This window comes from Cygnus olor, chromosome 7 (assembly GCF_009769625.2).
Source record: "Cygnus olor isolate bCygOlo1 chromosome 7, bCygOlo1.pri.v2, whole genome shotgun sequence".
NCBI classification, from domain to species: Eukaryota; Metazoa; Chordata; class Aves; order Anseriformes; family Anatidae; genus Cygnus; species Cygnus olor.
Window position 1 is genome coordinate 31084379 of NC_049175.1, and position 21755 is coordinate 31106133.

Sequence of the window (21755 nt, forward strand, 5' to 3'; positions counted from 1 at the left end):
TGACGGGAGAAACCACCATGCAAACCACTTGCAGCTCAGGAAAAAGAACAGCAAACAGGCAGAGATTGGAGTTGCAGATAACAATGTGCAGAAACTTTCCGAGAGAAAGCAGTGAATAAAAATAAGGGCAATAATCACATAAAGAGAAAGCTCAGAGATCCAGATGTGCCAAAAGGCCGGCAGAAAGGAGACAAGTGAAAGAAAGAAACTCAAGGACTATGGAGTTGAAAAGTTGCAATAGCTCTGGAGAATTTCACAAATTACTGGACAAATTATGAAAGAAGGAAAAAACAGAGCAGATCCTCCTCCTCACCTCAAGCATCTCTGCCTGAAGATTGGATCTTCAGTTGCACCGCAGTATAGTGCTGCCATTGCCGCCTTACTGCAGGTCAGCTCCGAGAGCAAACATCAGCCATCGCAAGCTCTTCAGAAGAGAGGCTGTCCTTTCATTTGTTTTTGCACTCTGCAGCATTCCTGCTAGGGCTCTGAGGCAACTGTAGTGGCCCAAACAATAAATAGGAGAGTGTAAGCTAAATCTCACGGTGTCAAAACTGGGTGAACTGACTCTTGTTAGCATAGCAAAGACGATATTGGCCACTGCAAGACTGCCAAAAAGCCAAGTCAACTGGTATTTAGTGAAGACTTTTGTCTGCTGCCTGGAATACTCTTTAAGAGTGACGAAAGGGGAATTAATATTTTCTACTCTATAAAATTTTCTATTGTAAAAATGGTCTGGTTTGTGCTAGAATGAAGCCATGGCTCCCTGAAGTTTTACATAAACAACCAGATTAAGAGCAGGACCATCACCGGGACACATTTTCTCATGAGCTCAATGTCTGCCTGTTATGACCAGCTCTCACCTATCTCAAGAGTGTCATCACAAGGTTATTTTGGGGTTGGGATCTTTTCTTCATTTTGATAACAAATTTCATCCTGGACTGAAAAATCTCTTCCAGTCACCATGAGAACCAACACGATCCCCTTATGCTAGCAAAAAAAGATTGAATTTCGGCAAAACAATATAGAGACATTTCTCCAAACAAAAGGGCTTAATTAAAAATTTCCCATCAAACTCTATTTCCACTTGCATATGCCCTTGTAGGACATCCAAACATGTCAAAGTCATCTGGTGGATCCTTCTGAGCAAACATTAGCAACCTTCAGGCTGGAAGTTTTATCTAAGTAAAACCTCCAGGTTGAGTGCTCTGGTCTATGAAGAAGCAGCCATGCATACTGGTACACCTGGTATAGATGCCTGTATCAGAAGGGCATGAATATTCATTGGGATTTCTCACAGTCCCATTCCCAGGAGATTATGTTTCTCCATGAGGAAAGAAGGTGCCTAGCTGGTTAGCTACAAGTTACCTAGTTGGTAAACTACACCATCAGAGGTTGGAGAGATTAATTCCAGTATGTCTCGCTGTAGGGTTACAGTCAAGATCCTTCAAGTTCCATTATAAAGAGCCACTACTATACCAAATTAAGACAGAAGTGAAAGCTACTGCAGTTATAATTGCTCCTGTTAGAGGAGTCTGAACTTCATTTGGGAGGCCAAAACATCATCTGAAAACCATAGATACAAACCTGTCAAAATGGCATTCACTAAACATGCAACTCATACTTGCCCCTTCTCTTCCTCAAACTCTCCTCTACTGAAAAAACTCTCTGTTTGCAATTTTTTGGGCAGAAATGGTAAAAAATATTTACCTGTGCCAAAGCTTACAGTCTCACTTATAAAAGTATACCAGCAAATGGCCAAGTGTAGGAGAGGTACATGGGCATTTATACTGCAACATGACTCTTAAATGAGTCCTCTTAAATGTTTAAGATTAGTAATTCCAGTCAATTTTGTGCAACATTGATAGGTTTTCTAGTTTTTAGTAGTAATGGACAGTACATCATTACTAAAAACGTAATATTTTTGCACCTGGGCTCTTTTATGATAGTGTTACTCCTGTGCAAAATTAAATGTCAGCAAAAGAAGAGTGATTCTAAAATGAAATTTTAAATAACTGCATTATTACGCTGAGGAGGTAGTATAGTGATTTAATACGGTGACTAGTCACACCTGAATAACTAAAGAGTTTGTTTTCACAGGGAAGCGCTAAGTTTACTAAAGCGAAGGGAAAGTATTTTATTACAAATAGGTTATCTTAGCGCTTTCACTCAGTTTGGTGCAAAACTTCATGTGGAAACTGGGATTTGACTGAAGTGTAGCTGGGGAAAAAAAAAAAAAAAAGGAAAAATAAGAAAAATAAGTAAAAAGTTATCAAAGCAAAGTCCCTAAACACAAAGTGCTCTGGAAGACGCCCGGAGCAGGCAGGGTTCTTCCTCCGCAGCTGCAGGTCCAAGCTCTGCAACAAGACCCCAAATCCTGGCTCCCCAGTCCCCCTGTGGCTGAGGCAGGCTTGGAGCTGGGAGAAGGGTCAGGATGGGTCCCTTGCTCCCTGGGCAACTGCTCAGGATGACTCCATCTCCCTCTCCATGCTACACATGGTCCAACTCCTGCCGACGAAGGCTGTTCTCCACATATTATAACTTGTAGGGCTGGGGAGTTTAGTGTAGATCGTTTGTAATGCTGCTCAACAAATGTACAGCAGGTGCTGAAGGAATGCAAAAGACTGTTGTACTTCATCAAATCATTAGAAACTTTTGAAAGGGGCTTAATTTCTGGACTATCTTCAGATTCATAAAACCTATTTCACGATTAAAATAGTGAAGGAGTATTCAAACCATGAGGACAAAATTCGTAGTCTTTTAGGATTTTTTTTCCACTTTGTCCTGGAAAAATGGCTTCCCTGCAATTTTTTGTAGCTTCCTTGTTTTCCTTCAGTGCAGTTTCCTTTCAGTATTTCTTTGCTGAGTTCATGCATCAGCCTATTCATTAGATATAAGGATGAAAAAAAGAATGAAAGAATAAAGCAAAAATAAGGATCTGTTCCCAAAGCCAGTGAAAACAATGGGAGTCAAAGGAACTGGCAATGACAAAACATTTTATTTTCCTCGGGAGAGTAAGAATGATCCTAGCCAAAGTTTTGGAGCACAAAGATTCCAGTAATACATCCAGCACAACAAAACGTAAGTTGACGTCTCATTCAGGTTCTTACCACCTTGTTAATCATGACACTCACCTCATATTATGTTTGAGGAGCAGAGTGACAGTCGTTATTATTGCATTAACTGCACAAGGAAGGTCTTTTATCTTCCTATGGGGTTTTAGGCTGACTACTGTACGTACAGTTTCTGACTGCTGAAAGCTGAGGGTAACCCCTTAAAAAGATACGATCTCTCTTTTTCTTTTCTTTTTTTTTTTTTAAACTTTGGAAATTACAAACAGAAGAGCCTGTGATGTAGAGACACACACAGAAGGAAATGATCTGAGAGAGGAGCCTTTAATAAGCTAAATAGGTTCAGCCTAATGTACATTCTTGTCTTCATTAATTTAGTGGATGACTTTCAGAAGAGTGAGCCTCTCTTTCTCTGGTGTAGGCAAAGTGCAGCTGAACTCACCCCCCTGCTGATATGCTATGGGTAAAATCATCTAGAAATCACTTAATCTGAAAGGAAAAATCCTCTTAGATATTTTCCCAAAGACTTCCTTGAATAGGCTCAGCATAGGCAATCGTATAAGGAAGAAAACAGTTTAGCTGAAGATTTTCCTACAGCACAGCTCCTGCATTGCTTCGCTTCCCCTCACCTGCAAAAGATGGCCCTCCCTCCCCTAGCTTTGACAAATCTTTTTGGGGCCGCTGGCTGACTTTTTAAAACTGTTGTTGTGTCTGCTGTGTACTGCAAGCTGGAAACCTCACAAGGAGCATCATACCGGTCTGTGCCCCAAGTAGCGTACAGCTGGAAGTCAGATTTCATAAATCAAGTCCGAGGAAATCTCATGAGAGGGAGCTGTCACGTGGGGTCACGTAAATGAAAAACCAGCTCTTAAGAAGTGGGCACGTCTCAGCACATTGGTGCCAAAGCACTGCTCATTAGGAGCTGACTGAATGGCAAGAACAGCTCTGTTTCCATCCCATCTGCTCCATGGCGCTCATTCATCAACAGAGAGCCACCACGTGCCAACTGGAACTGGGATCCAGCAGCATGCAGGAGAAGTCGGAGAGTGAAGGAAAGCTGCAGCCTAATGGGTCACGAGGCATCCTGCGGGCTGCAGAGGATGCACTGGGGCTGTGGGAGGCAATTTTGAGTTGTCAAAAGCTCTTCAGTTTAAAAAAAAACAACACGTATTCTAGTAAGACAATAACCCACTTCACGTTGGCTTAGGACAATTTAATGTAAAAGAACAGTTTGCTCAGACGCTTTTTTGGGGGGGGAACTATTGAGGTTCTGGGAAATAGCTGCCTTTCCAGCTTACTAGCTCTAGGGTAGTGTTGGTTTTGTCCAGAGGTTGTGGTCAGGGAGCTTTCATTCACAATTGCTGTATCATAGATCTGGAGAGAATCATCTGGATAGGGCACTTCAATGTCCTCATTGTGCTTTGAGAACTGAAAAGAGATTAATCCAGAAGAATTATCTTTAATAAATAGGGCCTTTTATCTCGCTGGCAATGTAAGTGCTATGAATGCTGTTGCTTAACACCATCCTCACTGCAACCCACGTTTTTTGGGGGGAGCTTGCTACCAGACATGGATTCCAACTTCCCAAGTAGCAAATTTGCTCTTGCAATTAAATACTTATCCCCTCCAACCTTGCCTCCCCTCAAGCTGTTTAAAAGACCCCCTGATTAAAAGGCATCACATTTCAGTATTGATTATCCATGCAACTTACAACAGTTATTATTATTTTGCTTTGTGGTTTTAATTGTATGTTTAACCTCTTTATTTGAAGGCTCACAACATTTCCAACTTCTTATCTGACCGCCATGATCTTTCTTCTGGTTTCTTATTCACTGAAGAATTCACGTCCTTTGTTCTAATCTGATATGGTAATATGCATGAGTTGATTTCTTTTTTGGTCTGTGTTGCTCAAGTGTTAAACCGTATTGGGAAAGACTTTGTACCCTTTAGTGGCTCATTTGCCTCTGGAAACTCTGCATGTGCTGGCAGTAACATTGGTGCCATGGATGGGCTAGTGAGTTAGTATTAGGCTTCAGTAGTGAAGGATGAGACATTCTTCCTCCTTTCCCAGACTCTAAGTGATGTTGCTGGTCCAAATCCATTAATGTTTTTGCTACCATCCTCCAGCAATGTGGGAAAACAAAAGACAAAGACTATTCATGTCAACAAGAAATCTGGAAAAAAAAACAAAAACAGGCTTTCATAATCAAAGAAATGTTTCTGTCCTTATACAGCATAAAGCAGCAGAAGAAAAAGAAAAAAGAGAAAAAAATTAAAAAAGAAACACATTTATGATGCCCCAGCAATAAACATGCCTGCAGCCTGCAAAACAATATCAATATTACACAGGGATCATCAACATGCCATTGTGGATGAACAGATTGCACACTTCAGTTGAAAAACAAATAGCTTTCAGAACTCACTGAAAAAAACCTCCTAATTTTAGGCATAGAGAGCATGTGTTAACATTGCAACATGATGAATGTATGATAGTTTGCTCCAGACAACCAACCTTAAAATATCTGAGACCTTATTGTGTTATTGGTGTTTATAATTTGTACTGCAGTCAAGCCTAAAAGCCCTAGGGCCTCAATTGTGCTGTGGATGGCATAAACAGAGCAAAAAGACTGTCCCTGTCCCTCAGATACTGCAGGCTAAACGAAACCTTGTCTGTCACCTGCTCTTCCCTCTTGCCTATAGCTTGAGTTTTCTCTAGCTTAGATCTTCAGCACGTAACCTCTCTGAGGTAGGAACAACGTGGTGCTGGGGTGTCTGGATGGCACCGGTTTTTGAATGCTTGTTGCATAAACAATGCACTGAGTAGAGCTTTATATCTGGCTCTTTTTTATTTTTTTATTTTTTTTGAGAATGGACTCCAATGGCTTTTGGAATATTTACACTGAGATTGTTTATTTGGAACCCACAGAAATACAAACCATAATAACTAACAAATTTTATTTTCTGTGCTGTTGTGTAATTCCATTGTAATTCTCTGGAATTCTATTGAAATTCTTCTCGCAGATGCCTCTGTCCTTTGCTGGATCTGGCCAAGGAATTGAATGTGGGCTAGTGAGGAGCCTTAATGTGATGGTGGAACATGTCCATCTACGCTATTGCGATTCTAGGCAGCCAGCTTCTTTTTCAATTCCTTTCTCAAAGGTTGTGGCACTGAATGACCAGCATTAGACTCAAGCAGAGCATCAGAAGCCAATAAATTTTGCAAAAAACATTTTCTCATACGTTTCTTTCTGCTGTTGTTTATTTTTAAGAAAATGAAGGTCTAGGCAAGGAGCAATCCTAGTACCGTGGATCAGTTAGGCTGCTCAGCTTATTTTCTTTTCCCAGGCAGATCCACCTGAAAACTAGTTGACGTCAGCTGTATTTCAGCACATGCTTTGGATTAAAATTGTCTCCTCCCTTCTTTGCACCTCCCAGAGCACTCCGAGGCCAGCGGGTGGTTTGAAACATCGACCTTTTGTAGCCTTCCAAGATCCCGTCCACTTTTGCCTTTGCTCTTTGTCTCCTTCCAGCCCATGTGGTCACCTGTAACCTCTTGCTAGGCTCACCTGTTAGGAGGCTTCCTCCAGTGGAAATCCTGAGAGTGCAGTTAGAGGCCCGCAATAAAGGTGTGTTTCCTTCCCTGCACCAGGCGGAATGGCATTGCTGGGCTGTTGCTCTCTGGCCAGCACCTCTGCAGCTCCATCTGCCTCCCCAGAGGTGGATGTCCAGGCTGCTTCCCGGGCTGGAAGCAGGGCTGGAAACCCCAGCTCTACGTTAGGATGTATGTGAGCATCCTAACTGGGGGCAGGAGAGCTGTGTCCGTACGTCCCTGCTGTCCCTCCAGACCCCCGGCTCACAAAGAACACCGAGTTATCTTCTGCACTCAGGAAGGGCTCCTGCTGCTCTGCCAGAAATGTTTCAGCATGGTGCCAAGGATGCTGCCTTTGAAGGAGGGAGGACATCATGGCTGAATTCTGGTCCCACGCTCTCTATGAGGAGTGATCATCCCAGACGTGTGCCAGGAGGAGCCTGGTTTTACAGATAGGAGAGCCCCGACCTGACAAGGGGGCAGGAGCCCCGGTGACGCATGGCTTCTTGTTCTCCATCAGCCCTGGGTACATGCAGGAGGGAACTGTTGGGGCCTCTGAGCCCTCCTGGACCAACTCAATGCCATAATCTCTCATCCTGAGGGATGTTAGCGCAAAAAGTGGCCAGTGCCTTCACGATGCAGGTGCTTTGAGTTTGGTGGTCAAGGTTAAAGATCCAGTCACTGCGTCCAACCTGAGTCTGCTTTGTCACAGCCACAGGTGTCCACAGCCACAGCCAACAGGGTGTCTGACCAAGAACCTGAAAAATCAATGCATGAGAGAGCCCTCTTGCCAAATCTAACCCGAGGCTTCCATATGTTACCAGCTGTGAACTGGGTAGCACATTTGTCCCCCTGGATAAGCTCTCACCATCCTGCACCATATCCCGGAGCCTGTCACAGTGGCCAGCCCCACGTCTCCAGCCTGGCCCACGGGGCCAAAGCAGCCGCAGTGAAGCTGCTCGTATTTGTGCCGCCTGCTTCTGCCCCTGCCCACTCGCTTCCTAAAACTGCCTGCGGGTTGCTCAAACCCTCAAGGGAACAGTTTTGTTTCTTCACCCAACCCTGTCATGATCAATTGTTCCCACCACTTTGCGATTTCTGCGGACCGTGTGCCAGTTTTATTTCCAAGAACGCAGCAGCACCAACATTTTTCAATTATTCAGATAGGTTTTTAGCTTGTCATCGTCTTCATCTCGCTGGGAGGAATTGCGCCCGCCTGCCCTACCTCGGCTCTCGCCGGCGCTGATGTGATGACATTGGCTCTGCAGAGGTCGCTTCCACTTCCAGCAGGAAGGGGAGCAGGATCCGGCCTTCGCACGCCGCCCCTCCTGCCATGTGCAGCGGCGCTGCCTCTCTTGCTGCATCTGGTTTCAAAACAAACCCTCTACAACAGACAAATATGTTAAACCTTTGAAAGCCTCATTTCCAGGTTTCAACAACATTCTCTTCAGAAGCGAGCACTTAATGGAGTTCATTTAAGGTTGTTGAAGCCACAACTTGCTGTCAGCACTATTTACCACTTCAGTGACTCGGCTAGAGCCTCAGCTGCTGTGAGCCAGTGCAGCGCTAATAAAGGAGCCCTCCTGATTTACACCAGCTGAAAATCCGGCCCAGCCTTTGCCAGGCCGACAGCCGCTGCCTCCCAGTAGCGGCTTGTGCACACACTCGCTGCAGACAGCACTTAAAGCCGTTTTTCTTCCGACACCCATGCCTGTGCCCTATTTTTAACGTCGGAGCAGCGTGGCGCGGCGGGTGCTCCAGCATGGAGCCTGGTGGGCGCCAGGACTCGCCCTGACAGCCCCGGCCCTGGCGTGGGCCCTGGAGGTTGTCTTAGGACCCCATTCAGGATGTTTCCTCCTCAGCCCTGGCTTCTTCTTGGGCTCTAATTGAGTCAGATCTCACCTCACGGCAGGTCCCCTCTCCTTGCTCCTTCCTAATGGGGCAGTGGAGAGGGACCTTCCTCATCCCAGCCATCGCACTGTAATTCCCTGCGCTTTTCCCAGGCAGAGAAGCTCAGTTTCTCTGCAGCCATGGGGCTTTTAACTTGTCGTTTCTGTCATTTCTACCCCTGCTCCTTTCTGACGTCTCTAAACCCCACTCCCACAGACCCAAGTCAAAGAACTCCAAACCTCCCGAAGCTGTCCATCCCTTCCAGTTATACAGATCAAAATTATTGATGTTTTTGACCTCAAGCACTAATGTCGTCTCCAAAGCCTGTAGGAAAGGAGCTGCCAGCTCCCCCAGCCAAAGCCCCCAAATGGCATCTGGTCCATCTGCTCCATGGCAAACTGGCAGCACAACAATGACTTCCAGTAAGCTGAGAAGCGGCTGGTTTTAGCGAACGAAACCGCTGCGCCTTCTGTCTTTTATTTTGATAGTAAATTTAATTTTATTATCTTTCCCCCAGTTTGCCACAGGATTGTGCTGAGAGCCATCACGACGGAGTTGCAGCACGGGAGGTTTTGACCCTCCCCGCTACTGGGCTGATAAAATGCAGCTTGCAGCTCCTGCAGGAGCCTGGCTTTAACAACAGGCAGGGACTGCTCACAGCGAGACCCAGCTGCCCTGTTTTGGGAGCTGCCCACTGCACCCTGACACGCACAGCAGCCATCGAACATAGGGCGGGGAGCTGCAGCGGGTCCCAAAATTGAGGAGGGGGCACTGAGAGCTTGGGCAGGTCGGACTGGTAGCCCCACGAGGTATCAGGAGCTGCTCTTCTCACCCTTGCTGGGATCTGGGAACTTGCCAGGGAGCTATGACCATTTCTACCATATTTTAAGGATATTTTCCTCAAAAATAGATTTTGCTTTAATTACAAAAATCTGAGACGTTCTCCTTACGCGTGCTTTCAGCAGCTGGAGTGTTAAGAAAAGCACTACATGCATCATGAAGAAATTGTGAGAGCTGACAAGATATCTCATTTAAGAGAGAGCGGTTCCTACCAGAACATTTGTGATTTCCAAATGTAATCGTAATGTACAGATCTCACATTTTTGTGCCCTTATGAGCTAACTTTAAAGGGCATATCAGGATATTGTGCTCCGGCACTGTTTGTTAATAGTTTCCTGTCTCCCTCAAGGAAAAAATTGAATATTTCTCCTCTGAGCTTTCGCGCAACCTTCTGCCAAGTCAAAGCAGAAAGGAAAAACCGTGTGCAATATTTTATTAGGCCAAATGCCGATTTGTTTTTCTGAAATCTTTACCAATCTTTCTGGCATTTAATATTCAAACAGATAGAGAGAAAAAAAAAAATAAATAAAAAGAAGGAAAGAAAGAAAGAAAAAGCCCAAACAATAGGGCTTTCATTTCATGTGGCAGTGCCGGGAACATCCACCAGGCCATGATACACAGAGCCGTGTTTCTTTCCTGCCTAGGAAAGGGGCAATTAAACGTGCTGGAGAAGGTGGAGAGCAGCTGGGCACAAAGGAAAGGGATGGAATCACTTCGGTTTTGTGAGCCTTTTTAATCAGATTTCATTAATCTCCGCAGAGCCTGGCTATAGACAGCATACCTTCCATTTTGCCAGGCCTTGGCCTTGCCCACAAGTGACAGGCTTTTTCCACATGTACAAAAGGCTTCGGTTTCCACTCCGCTCGGAAGGCTGACCGGGGCTCCAGCTCGATGTGGCATTGCTGTGAGCCCTCGGAGCCCTGCACCACTTATGAGCAATATTCCCAAGTGTTTGAGGAAAGAGAACTAGATTTTAATCCGGATTTGCTTTTTACAGGGACAGCTCTGTACCCACAATCATACCCACAAATACCTATCAGCAGGATTTGTGCCATATTGAGAGTAGGTCCAGCAAAGATCAGGCTATCAGCCATGAATCCAATTGACTTCCGTGAGCTGGAACTCGTGTTGCTAGTTGCACCATTTATAAGCACCAAAAGGAGCCCAGGTTTGACTTAAAATGCCATTACCCCAACAGCCTGGTGTGCTAGCATCTTCTGGGCTCACTTCTGCCCCCTGGGTATTACAGAGGTAATCAGTTTTGAAATCTTAGCCCATGTCAGGGATGTGTCTGGGAAACACAACACACCCTGTTATTAGATCGTGAGCATCACACTTTTTTTTTTTTTTTTCCACATTTGCGACATGCCCAGAAGAGTGGATTCTCCCAAATGCCCTATTGCCAGCGGGCTGTTGGCATCCAATGATCTGAAAATATTCTCCCTTTACCTACCAAATGTCACTGCTGTCTCCCTGTGTCTTTCTCCTGAGTCTTTTTGCAGGGCTGTACAAGCAGCAACTCATCAGAGAGGCAGCAAGAGGTACTTGGAAGTCAGAGATTCACCTAGGGCTGCAGAGTAGGTCAGTAGAAAGCCCACATGCTGGCTTGAAAGCTCCTTCAACATATTTATTTTCATCATATAGTATACTAATGGTTATTTAGGCAGAAATTTGAGTGTTAATATGCATCCAATTAATTTGAGAACAATCATTCCCTCAACTAATGAGGTTGGCTTGATGATGTTGAAGGATTCCTAAGTCTGACAGTCAGCATCTACGAACCTGTGAAGCCCCTGTAGGTGCCTCTCCCTGCCTCCTGTCCATTTAAGTGGCAGCCAGGGCAAGGTCCCTGCTGACTTTGTCTCTACCAAAAGCCCAGCTGATGCTCTGCAGCTCCACGCTGTTAGGTCTTTCCAAATTCCTTGGGAAGCATGGGGCAGCAGTGGGATACAGCTGCCAAACCAAAACCACTGGGGCGTTTCCCTTCCCACACGTTCCCAGTCCTCCCCCTGCTGCAGCACTGCCCCCCTCCAAGTTCAGCAGAACAGCAGGATTTGAGACTTTTTCCTAAGAGTGACCCATGGGACCAAGCCTCATTGGAGAAGGAAGGTTTTCAGAACACTAGAAGGGACAGGCATCACTGACGCCGCAAGTAATAATTCACAACTTTCCCTTTGAAGTATGGCAAAAATGTGTCCAAATGGCAAGATGCTCCTTCGCCTGGTGCTCTACCCTTCCAAAAAGGTTTTGCTTAACAGCGCAACAACTTTCAACAAGGAGCTCTATGCCCAGCTCAGATCTTTTCCATCTGGTGTGGTCTGTGCAAGATCCAGTAATATTTTAACCTGCTTGATGGTTAGCTCACTGAAGCTATTTGCTAGGATAAAAGAAAAAGGTGAGATTTTGTTTTCCCCTCTTGGCATCTGAACACTCTTCTGTTTTTCAGAAATAATCCCATTTACAGCAGATGCATTTCTAAGGAGCTTCTGTATGTTAGACATAGCCAAAAAAATAAGCTACAGGAAAAAAAAAACCTGCCTTGAAAGTGTTTTTCAGCAGAAGTATATTATTTTTGTTGAACTCAAAAAATACCTGCTTTTTTTTTTGTGTTTTTGAAAAGAAAAAAAAAAATCAGTTTGGGGAAAAAATCAGTTTCAGCTCAAATCTTTTTGCTTTCTTCTAAAAAATTTCTGAATTTGGCCAAAAGAAATATATATATTTTAACAGAATGTCAGCAAACTCTCCTGTACATGGATAAGCAATAAAAGGACGGCACGTGGCCCAAGCAGTATGCAATCTAGTGATCTTTGGGCATATTTGAAGCCTCAGCTACCACAGAAGTTGATTCATGCTCCCTTTTATCTTTTTTATTGTATTTTATTTTTCGTGCCTTCAGCCAGAAGCTGGAGGATTATTGCAGATGACTCAGGGCGGAGGAAGGAAAGGTAAGGCTTACTGGGCTCTGACAGTTGCCTCCATCCAAGAAGAGCTTTTTTGGGATGCCCCAGTTGCATCAGAAGATCAAACCCGAGCAGGCAGGGGATGGCGCCGAGCCCCCGAGTCCTCCTGCTCCCAAGGCTGGCGTGCCGGCGTGTGGTTTTCCTTCTGCCTTCTGCAGAGACGGCGGGCTTGGATGCAAGTTCAGAACTTAAACCTCCCCGGGACCTGGAAACATGAGGATCCTGTGTCTGGGTCGAGCCCTGTTTAAAATCCGCTGTCATTGCCTTTGGTAAATGGTGCTCGGTGCATGTTTTGCAAACCACAGGGAGCCACGCAGCTATCCGCTGCCTTTCACTGGAGGCTCCCACACCATTGCAGAAATAAGTAACTGAGTTTTACCACAGCTTTATACTCCGGCTTTTCTGGATGGTAGGAAGCTGACATCAAAGTGGCTTCCCCATTGCTGCACAGCAAAACTGCACAAGTTTAGGGACAGGCCATAGGGGTTCTGATTCCAGCTCTATTTTCAAAAGCAGAATTTGGTATTTCTCCACTCCTTTCTGGCAATTCGCCCAAGGTTCCCATCACTGCTGGCCAGAGATAGGAACGATCATTCACACCGCTTATTATTCTCTTTAAAATGAATGCATGAAATCCCCAAACTTGAGAGATCAGACGAGATGCTCTGTGAGGGGAACGAGGAGAGCTCTTTAAGGAGTGACGGGTTCAAGCACACACCGAAATCAGCGGATGCAGATGCTACACTCGTTGAGAGCAGTAAATCCACAGATGCTGCTCCTGGCCTGGCGTACCCCCTCTGCAATCAGCTCCGGGGCTTCCCCGAGGCATCCCTGGCCCGGCGCAGGGGGATGGTGCTGCAGAGCCGGGGCAGCGAGGGGAGCGCTGGCGGGATGCCATTCAGGGTGAGAGGAGCAAAGCCCAGCCTGTTCACAGCTAAGTTATTGCTGCTGCTCGGGTGGTGCTCTGAATTTCTGCCCTGCCGTGGTGGAATGAGGTCCCAGGCTAAATACTTATCAGTGATGCTTACTAATCAATAACAACATCAGCCCAAGTGGAAAATCTCAGGTCCCACACTCGCAACTCACAGCCGAGCTGCTCACTTCCCAAACCTCCTTCTAAAATTAGAAACAAACAGGCCCCTTCTAAAAGCAATAAACAGCACTTTAATTGGACTAAAACCCATAAATCTGTCAGCAGCTAGTTACTCTGACTCCATTGTGTGACCAGCGCCTTTGAATCCCCTCCTGCGCCTTGCACCGCGCGCGGCGCTGGGAGCCAGAGTGAGCAGAGGCTCGGTGCGATGGGACCCGGCAGCATGGTGTGGGCACAGGGGTGCTCCCCGGCTGGGTGCCATCACCCCCAGGGTGCGAGGGAGATGCTCGTGCTGCAGGCAGCCGGCTCTGTGTGTCCCGTGAGTACAGCGCCATGAACTGGTGGGTTACACCCTGCAGGTACCTCTCAGATCAGGGACCCATTAAATGTGCATTAAAATGCATTTTGCTTAGCAAAAACAGCACGTTTTCATCTATATTTTTTTTTTGTGTGTTGCCAGTGTTTTAAAGTAAATCCCACTTGACTTGGAAAGATTCCAAGTATTAGCATCGCGATGCAGGAGTTCCCATCCAGCGAACAGGTACCAATGATCCGGCCACATCTCCCCTAGAAAGAGACTGCTCATAGGAAAATAAATACAGCGGCTGCTATTTCAGATTCACCAGCCATCTTGGAGGGGAAAGTGGGATGGCAACCTTGTGGCAAAGGGCAGGACCTGGAACTTTAACATTTTCTCCCATTAGGAGGAATTCATGCCCTGATCGCTAGCAGGGAACATGTGATGGGCAGAGCCCCCAGTCTGCCCCTGAGATCGGGGTGCAGTACTCCTGTGGCCTCCTGGGACCTGAATGCCCTTTCTGTAACACCCAACAGAAACAAAACTGCACCAGAGACAAAACCAGCCCTATGGTCAGCAGGTGCAGAATGAGGATAGGACACACCAGTGACCATGTTTCTTCCAGCCCCCTCCAGTAAAACCGGCTTCAGGGCAAGAAATGAAAATCTCTTTAAAAAGGGGCTGGAAGGGAGGGAGGAAAGGAGCTATTTTTAGCACCACCTTGAGAACAAATCACAAAAACTTGTAGAGCGGTATTATTAGGTAAAAAGCACAAGATGCTCACATTGCAAGAACAGGGTGTGTTTCCCTGGTGAGGGGGACATGAACATTGTATGGGCAGAGTTCCTAAAAACGTAGGAATAATTCCCAGTCTCAGAGGACCTGCAGAGTGTCTGTGACTGTGTATCATTGCGTGGGACACCTTTGTTCATCATGATGGCAATGTTCTTAGACACATCTGCCCAGTCTTCTACTGCAGTGGCTGGGGCTTACAGGGAGCATGAGACCAGCGTCATCACCACCTTGAGCTGGGAATTACTGGTGGGTTGGGAAACTGGTGAATGGTGGCCAATATCACCCGGTGTCACGCTCTTGATACCCAAAATACCAAAGCCAGAGGCCCAGCAGCAGTGAAGACAGATGCGTGTCTTCCTTGTCTTGTTCCCTCTCCATGTGGCTCCTTTAAGGCTTGGAAGGTTTCTTGTCCTCAGTAGCAGAGGGCATGCCCTTGTCCCAAATAAATTCACATAAAGAGAAGATGGCAAAAGAAAACTGACACAGCACGAACTGCTTAGTGCCACCTAGCCTTCCTCTAATAAATAGGAAGAAACAGCATTACATACACATTCACAATACATATGGATACACACAGGCACTCACTAAGTGTATATAATGCCATCTCCCATAAGAAGAAAATTCTGGCAGCCTTTCAGCAAGCTATCCTCAACTGCTAGGAACAAGCACACACTGCCTTTCTGGAGGTGTGTGGCACTCTGTGAATACATTCAGCCCCTTCCAATGGAGCGATTGCTCTTAAAGTCCCTCAGATGCCTTTATACCTGGATAAAATATTATTACACACAGGAGTGTAGGGAAGAATGGTAAATCCCACTGCTGTAACAACTGCACTGGTGTTAGCTCTAGAAATCATGAACTGGCTACTTAAAAGCCAGAGTCTAGCTTAAATAATCTTAAGATTTAAAAATAAATTGTATACCCAAGACTTTCTTCATTTTTGTTCTGTTTTTAGCCTTACTCACATCTGCAAGTATTTTCACTATTTTTCTAGCCTTTGACGATTAGTGCAGTTTCCAAACGCTCAGAGTTTCCTAAGTACCAAACCGAGGATAATCCTGTTGCTCCCTTACGCCCCCAACTCTCAGAGCTTTATAAAGAAAATCCAGTACCCGTCCCAGGAGACCCGGGATGAAATATTGACCCTGCAACATTGCAGGTTTCTTCTTTTCTCCCCTACCCTGGGCTCCGTCTGCAGGAGCTCGCGTGGGGGACACAGGCTGCAGGTGATGGGGAGAAGCGGCCAGGGCCACTGCCATGTGTGTGCATCAGATATTCAGGCTCCAAAACACAAAGGTGAAGGGAGGGGGAAACGAACCCTTCCGACAGGGAGACTTCATCGTACAAGCTCCAGAACACCCGAAATGATAGCAGTAGCTGCAGACCCCTGCTACTGTTTGCACTTTGCTCACTGTTTATTGCTTTAGTTCTCAGTAGAGGGAAGTCCTGAAAGAAAAAATAGTAATATTTCACTACGTGACACCGAGTATTTCGATCTGAAATACCTTAGGTTGGGGCTGCTGTGCAGTGCAGGAGGGAACAACCTTTCCTCTGCTCCCCCACGAAGCTGGTCCCCAAGTGCAGCCGTGCTCTAGAAAGAAAAATAGTAATAAATTTCAGCAGCGTGCCTGTGAAAACAGCTGATTCTCTGGACCATTAAGATACTCTGTATTTATAAACAAAATGGGGTTTTAGTATTTCTTCTCCTATAAAAACACACTGGAACATTTCACCACAGTTTTTTTTCACTTTAATTAGCAAGGAAAGAGGGGGAATGCCAGAGAGCAATTATAGAAAATATATACTGTGCTGATTAGGGTTCTCTTTTCTGTAGCATGGGGAAGGCAGCTTAAAGTTCACGGTAAATCTCTCCCCCTCTAATGAGCTATGCCTTATCCAACCCAGCGAGATACAATTAACTCGGGAAAGAATGCAGCGGCTTTCTCAGGGAAAAAATAAAAATAAAAAGTGGGGAAGGAGAGGAAGAATTCATGCCAAAAGGTGAAGAGCAAGGATCTTGCATACTTTGGGTCTCATGTTGGTCAACTCCAGAGCCCGAAATGAGCTCATGGCCTATCCAGGATGGCTCCTGGCTCCAAGCCCTTGTGGGATCCCACCATGGAGCAGCTCTCCTTCCCTTCTGTAAGGGCTGCACTCGCTCGCCTTCCCATGAGTTTTTTCCTTTATTTATTTATTTACTATGTCTCCTTTTGTCCCGTGCCACTCGTTATGACTTGGGTTAGCGGAGGCAGGACATCTCCCCAGCCGGGTGTGCGGGACAGCCGGCGGGGCTGTGCCGGGGCGGGGGCAGCGGGCCCCCCACGCCCCTCCTCGGCCCGGAGCGAGGTCAGGGGGAAAACACCCGGAACATAAATTGGACACAGCAGGGCAGATGTAGACTGAACAGGAAGCGCTGGCCCTAGGCGAAATGAAACAGCTGTTGCCATTGTTCTGCGTTTGCAAACTCCGCACGGCTCGGGCTGCGGGAGCAGCTGGTAGCAATTACCGCACATGAAAAGAAGGGCACAGGATTAGGCAAGTGACGAAAAAGCGAGGGGACCGCTAGATTTATCACTGGCGGAGCGAGGCAGCCCCTGCCCTTGCCCCTGCCCCTGCCCCGCGGGCGGGGGTCACAGCTCTGGGAGCCGCGGGAGTGGATCCAGTCATGGGGATCTGCCCTGGGATCCCCCGGGATCCCATCTCCGCTGTGCCTCGTCCCCTTCCATCGGCTCCCACCGAGAGCGTGGAGGAGCTGGGCAAAGCCCACGGACAAATTTCATCTCCTCCTCTCTTTGTGCAAGCGGGAAAAAAAAAAAAAAAAAAACAAGCAGACACGTCACGAGCTTTGCATTCCTTGAGAAATTTCTTCAGCTCTTCCATATTATCAGCATTGTAAAATAAATAATAAATAAAAAAACGAAAATCCCTCGCAGCTTTCTTTTTGCAAGGAGTGACGAGCATAAGAAAGGTTAGTCAGAAGGTAAAGCATGTGTTTGCCATCTTAGCTCCTGATATGGAAACCATATGCTTAAATACACCACCAAACATACTCAATATAACACTCTTTTTTATTAAAGGTGGTTTTATAAAAGCTATCCACCTTCCATCCACTGGTGACTCCCAAAGAGGTCACATATTCCTCATTGCAACTATCAATACGTATTTGGGGTAAATTAAACTCCAAATAGACTGTTTCTGATTATTATTGCAAAGGGAGCAAGAGGCCATTTTATTTTCCCTCACTGATAAATTAAAAGAACTGTAATGGGTGATTTCTGCAACCTGTAAAAGGGCAAAACCATCTGTAACTCATTTAGTGTCACTTTAAAGAAAATTTATTTGATTAATTCAGGCAGAGCATAGAAAGAATATAGATTTTTTAAAAAAACTCTCCTGCTCAAGAGGAAAAAACAGCAGCAGAAGAAAATCCTGACCCAAAATAAACATTTATGGGAGTGAAAAAATGCTTAATGTGTTATTGGGAATGCAGAGGCTGCTGCCTTGCCCCTGAGTTAGAGGATTTTTGCCCTGCCAACCTGGAGACCCCACCACGAGGTGGTTGTAACAATGCCCATGTCATGGAAGTAGGAATAGGACAGAAATGTGGAAAAATGCAGAACCGAGGTTTGGGCTGCTTCCTTGTTCTTCTCTTTTGGAGCCAACCAGCAATCCCACCAGACACTTGCAAAGATGTGCACAAGATTATGTCCTTCATGTTATGCAGCCAGGAACTGCACCCGTTTGTCAAACAGGCTGTTATTTAGTGCAGCACCTGAAAAGAACTGTGATAAAGAGGAGCGGGGAGAAAGAAGTGGGAGAAAGGATGGCAATTTTCCATCCTCCAAACCCGAGTTGATGGTAGCAACCCAAACTTCACCACCTTTGTCTGGCCTGACAAGCAGGAAGCAGAGAAAAGATCAAAAGAGAGTGGAAATCAAAAGGCTTCAGATATTGAAATTCTTCTGTTTTGCCACAGGCTGTCACCCTAGCTCCACGCATCGCTCAGCCAGCCAGGAATACTCTGTGGAAAGCAAGGGAAGAGAAACAGCTCCAGAAGTTCAGAAGTTTGCTCCTCCTGAGATTTCATTGGCCTGCAGGTTACCCACAGTCTCAACTCCCCTGCTGACAATTTGGAGAATAATATTAAATGGTAACTATAATATATACTAATAGATTAATCTTTATAAGTCATGCCAAGTTCTGTGGGGCCGGGGCTTGGCAGGAGTGGTCTGCCTCAGATGTGGAGTCTTTACTGTTGCAGGATTTGCACGTGGCAGCCGGAGATGTCATTTGCACTCTGACACAGGCTAAGTCACTTACAGCTATTGATCCCATCAGAGGCTCGCACCGGGCCAGCCTGGGCCCTGGCCAAACCTTGCTTAAATCAAAAGCCGAACTTGCCTTGCTGTCTCTGGGCTGCTCGCCCCAGGAGGAGGCAGGAGGCAGGCAGAGCTCCAGCCTGCTCAGCTGGAAAGTAAAGCTCCGGGGCTGATCTACTGGAACCGTGAAGGATTCTTTCATTGACTTCAGTGAGCCATACACCTCGGCAAACCTGGTGCTCCGCGGGGTTATTTGCACGTGGTGACCCTGTACTGACCCTCGTTCCTCTCTTCTGGGTTATCCTAAAGTCACCCATTTTATTATTATTATTATTATTATTATTTTTTTTTTTTTTTTTTTTTTTTTTTTTGTAGAGGTTGAAGTCCAAGGCCTCTGCTCAGCTCTCAGATCCACAGGGAGGTGTGTTACAGTGACCCCCCCGCAATTATTGCAGACCCCCTGCGATCGATGGCCGTTACATGCCTATACTGCTCCAAGGATCTAGGACCGATGGAGTCAGGTACCTTTGAGGATCTAGATTTTCCTTACAAGCTGTGACTCATCCAGTTGCACTTACTCACCACTAACATCAGCTCTGGTGTGATCCCATGGGAAGCTCTCCATCACGCCGGGACTGACACACCATCGAGCACGTGCCTCGTCTTCCCCTGCTGAATTCCTCACGAGTCGGTAGAACTGCAAGCCTACAGATAGCCTTGTGGCTCACTCCCCTTTGAAGATCTTAAACAAAATCACCCTCTCCAGGAGAAGGAAAGTGCTGGTTTCATAACTTGCAGTGGAAAACACAGATGGACCTTCACACTGTAAAGAAGAAGAGCAGAAAAAGTGTAAATTTTGGTAGGGCATTTTCTGAATAAAGCAGTGAGAAATTCTGGAATACAATAATGCCATGTTTACTGAGAAAATGGCAGAAACCTGAGAAATCCTCATCGGGATATTTTATTGTTGAAGACCTATTTTGTTAAGATACTTCTCATAAAATATGTTGGTTTTCCTGGTTAAACAGTAGCTGTGCCTAGTTTACAAGCAATTAGAGCCACCCTAACTTACCCTGCTAAGGTCAAATCTTCTCCACAGATTTCTGACCTTACTGCAATTCCTGCAGGGAAAGATTGGTACTGCTTGTGTTCTCTACACCAGATATAAAGAGAAAACACTTTTCTTAGTGCTCAGCTAATTAGGCTTTTCCAAAGCACCATCAGAGTTGTTGTGCTATTGCAGCACGCCACACACGGGGAAGCCTCCTGGCTCATTTTTGCCCAGAGTGAGTGCCTCTCCAGTGGAAGATTATTGATTTCTGAACTGACAGTGATATGGTGCCTCGGGAAACTGTCTTCCTTTTTCCTTCCTCTTCTCCTCTCTCTCTCTCTCCCCTTTTCTATTTGCTTTATTTTGTTTTGTGCTATGCGAGCCTTTAGTCAAATATCCCACATACACACTCATCACTTGGACGGCTTTAAGCACAATCCATGGGCAAGTCTGGGCACTGCATTAATATTTCTTGTTGTCTCTCGGTAGATTATCCTCTGTTACTGTAATTCGTAAATTCAGCCCTTTGTGTACATGCCTCCATTGTGAAAATGCAATATCATTACTAATTAAACAGGGTTTTAATAAGTTGGCTGATAGCTCCCCACAGCATCTAAGAATTAACCTCACCTGGGAGCAAGCTGCTGGTTGAGGCTAAAGAGAAGCTTAGATAAAGGCGGGGAAAGGAAAAGACATCAAAGTGCTAGTCACCACCAAAACCTCATCCTCCACAAATTCTAGGTGTGGAAATGTTTCTCAGCCATAGGGATCCTCCCTCCGTGGATTTCCAAATAACTATAATCATCAGAATTCCCTCTTTCACCTCCCCCTGGCCTGATTATCTCATCTTTCTCATTTGAACTTCCTTGCTATGAGCAATACATTTATGGCTTCCATGCTTTATTACCTTGATCCCCCAAATGCTTAATTTGGTTCAGATGGTGATAATTCAGCAACGCAGAGCTTAGGGACAGTGTTGTCCTTGTGGTCTGCTTTCACCATCGAACAAGGTTCTGTCCCTCATCTCCATACTTGTTTCATGTATCCAGCTTCCTCAGAGGCTGTGGGTCAATACTGGTATAAGCAGAGGACAGAGTTTTCTTGGTAGCTGACTGGTGCTTAGGATTCATGTTGGCTTTGGAAATTTAATGTTCTGCAGTCTTCAGCTATTTTTCCCACAATTAAATACACTTCTTAACAAAAGGCACAGAATAAACAACAACAACAACAACAAAATCACAACCCAAATTAGGCACTCTCTGAGCAGACACGTCAAAATCCGGATACCAAAATCGCTAATCCTTCTGGCTATAACTTTTAGGATGTTGACAGAACCTATATGCTGAGATAAAGACTACAGTATGGATATACAGCTGAGATAAGGAGATGATTTAATTCTGAAGCAGACAAGAAGGCTACATTTCAAGGGCTACAGAGGGAATTCGTCTCTCCCTGAACATATCACTCCTGAATACTAGTAACGCACCTTGATTCTTTGTTCTTGCTCCTTTTTTTTTTTTTTTTTGTCCACACTTCTTAATAATATGTTTGGAAACTTATTAAACTTACAAATCAAGACTCCAGGTTAAAGGCAACCCTATCTAAACATCTTAACATTTATAAAAAGATTATCATTAAACATCTTGTAGAGAAATTCTGAACCAGTGCAGAATCTGGAAAGAAAAAAAAAAAAGTGCAGAAAAAATAGCTAATGTGTCTACTTTTTAATTAAATGTAAATATAATTTGTAAGGCTTATGGGTTTTAAACAGAGAAAATTTACTCTGCATAATTTCCTTTCTGGTTAACCTTATAGGCAGAAGTGGAAGTAGGGTTATTCATAAGACTTTTGT

At 45.4% G+C, this 21755-nt stretch overlaps 2 long non-coding RNA genes across 4 annotated transcripts in view; one reads left to right on the forward strand and one right to left on the reverse strand.

Moving 5' to 3' along the window:
- LOC121073067 overlaps nt 1–4974 on the forward strand; it is a 17460-nt gene extending 12486 nt beyond the window's left edge. For both annotated transcript variants that reach the window (XR_005821502.1, XR_005821501.1), the window contains one exon: nt 4840–4974. This is a non-coding gene — a long non-coding RNA (uncharacterized LOC121073067). The remainder of the gene's footprint in view (nt 1–4839) is intronic.
- The window catches only part of LOC121073066, a 49419-nt gene that overhangs the window by 6353 nt on the left and 21311 nt on the right, over nt 1–21755 (reverse strand). For both annotated transcript variants that reach the window (XR_005821500.1, XR_005821499.1), the window contains 3 exons: nt 19435–19675; nt 16039–16124; nt 314–5242 (listed from right to left, as the gene is read on the reverse strand). This is a non-coding gene — a long non-coding RNA (uncharacterized LOC121073066). The remainder of the gene's footprint in view (nt 1–313; nt 5243–16038; nt 16125–19434; nt 19676–21755) is intronic.